This window comes from Cynoglossus semilaevis, chromosome 10, assembly GCF_000523025.1.
Source record: "Cynoglossus semilaevis isolate Cse_v1.0 chromosome 10, Cse_v1.0, whole genome shotgun sequence".
NCBI lineage: Eukaryota > Metazoa > Chordata > Actinopteri > Pleuronectiformes > Cynoglossidae > Cynoglossus > Cynoglossus semilaevis.
The window spans coordinates 17,778,857-17,781,100 of NC_024316.1; the positions used below are offsets into that span (position 1 = coordinate 17,778,857).

General features: G+C 35.0%; 1 protein-coding gene across 1 annotated transcript in view; it reads right to left on the reverse strand.

The window, feature by feature from the left end:
- Window positions 1-674: 674 nt before the first annotated feature.
- Window positions 675-2,244, reverse strand: part of LOC103385358 (tumor necrosis factor receptor superfamily member 9-like) — a 10,909-nt gene continuing 9,339 nt past the window's right edge. Inside the window, exon 8 of the mRNA XM_017036276.2 lies at window positions 675-992. The gene's annotated coding sequence lies outside the window, so the exon portion shown is untranslated. The remainder of the gene's footprint in view (window positions 993-2,244) is intronic.

Consider the following 2,244-nt stretch of genomic DNA (forward strand, 5'->3'; position numbering starts at 1 on the left):
GGTGACGTCACGTGACGTTACACTGGCACGTCAGTACATATTTGAATCAACTTCCTGTTTTGCGCCGCTTTCTATATATTATCCACGCAAAAATGTTCATGACTTTTCCCAAACTTAAAACATTTTACTTTTCTTTAACTTTTCAAAACTTAACAAAACATTTTACTTTTCTTTAACTTTTCTAGGACCTAGAAAATCCGTTTTAAATTAAATTAAATTATTAATTTAATTTTTACCATTTTACTTTTTTTAATTAAATTAAATTATCAATTTAATTTTTACCATTTTACTTTTTTAGGATTTTCATGACGTATGAACCCTGGTTACATCCACTACTTTCAATAATCTCACTAAAATTAAACTTTATAATTTTAGTGAGATTATCCAAAGTAGTGGATTCCGGTCTTCTGTTTGTAGAATGAACTCATATTGACCACACCCCCCACCCACCATGTTTATACATTGGCAGCGCTTGCTCCAAAACTTCATTTTACATTTGAAAACTGTAATTACACAATTCCCATATTTGGGAACCACTGACTTAAAACAATACATACCAGAAATTGCTTATTTTTATACAAACATTTAAAAAAAACTAATAGACCAAGTCAATACTGAGGCATTATAAATGCAACTCTGTTTTGTTTTATTTTTTTGAAAGACTGAAGAAATGTTTTTCATTTTTTAAATTTGACCTTTATTTAAACATCAAGATGGGGTAAAAACAAACTGATATGTACAACTATGGCCTAGGCAGAGCCTTTTGAGGATTTATTGGTTACAACAGCTTAGAGAAAAAAACACTAAAAAGAAGAAATGCAGTTTCACAGACTAACTCAGTGTAAATTCACATATAAATGGTGTTAAGTTGTAAAACATTTTAAAACTAAATACAATGGTAAGAAAAGGCTATAACAGTTCCAGCAGGTGAGATAAAGTGCAACTGTCTTCTAACTCTGGCGTCTCTCTGCCTGTCCTCACTCCTCTTCCTCCTGTTCAGGTGACACATGTTAAGGCTGTGGTCTTCACTAGACACGCAGACTGTGACTCATACCACATCAGTGACGCGTTACTATAGCCGTGGGCTATCTTTGTCACTGTGAACACACACGCAGCCCTTTTGTCACATTTTCCTTTTACATTATGATAATGAAACACCTCTGTGCAGTGTTGACCACGATTGTGTTCTGAACAAAACCTACTTGCTGCCTACTGCCGGGGACTAAAGACAAACAAAAGCAAAAGGTCACGCAGGGAGTTTCCACACAACCGCTGTGTGTAACCAAGAATTTGATTTTGCACGACAGATGTACATTGTGTTTTCCCAAGGACTTCCTGGGTCAACATGATGCAGGAATCTAAACAGGAATCTCAGCCACTTGTGTCAACAGTGTGTGACTAATCTCATGATCTGACACTGGAGCTTAGGTGTCATGGGATAGGTTAAGGCCTGTTGATAGAGCCACTGAACTGAACACAGACACTGGTCTCAAGTACTATTTGCAGTACACACGCAGTAATACTACTGTCTAGTTGCTGATGGAGCTTTTAAAAAATAAGAGCTTCCTATAACTGGACTGTTTTTAACAGGAATAAATAAATATAAGGAAGACGATGTAAATCTACGATTGTAGACAAGTACAATAACTGATACATGAAAACACACAGTTCACACAAGTACTGTACAAAAAAAGTTTTAGTTTTCAAAAAATATCCAAAGAAGCACCAATTCTTTCATAAACTTAACTGTTGACCTTTTCACTAAGTTGAGGCGACTTAAAAAATTTAATTTACAGCATGTGTCATTCAATCTCTATTAGAGATGCACCAATTACAACGGAAGTGATCGGAATCGGCTAGGTTTTCTTTCAACAGAAACTTTATTTTGAAAGGTGTTGAACTGAAGAGAGAACCCATGACTGAGTGCAGTTTGTGGGAAATATTTCACAACGTTTGGCGATTCAAATTTGAAATAAAATATGTTACTTTTTGTTCATGGTGTCAATTAAAGGAAATTGGAATAATGAAAAATCTGTAAGAGCAAGTCAAACTTATGAAAAACAAAATAAAATTGCAGCAGTAAAACCAGAATAGCAAAGAAAAATTGGCCAACAAATTGCAATTGCTGCATCTCTAACCCCTATTCTAGTTCAGTCTTCTCTGAAAAACAAACTAGAAAAGTTCTCCAGAATTCTACAAATACAGAATTCTCTGGTGGAAACACCAGTGAAACAGTTGAGGCTG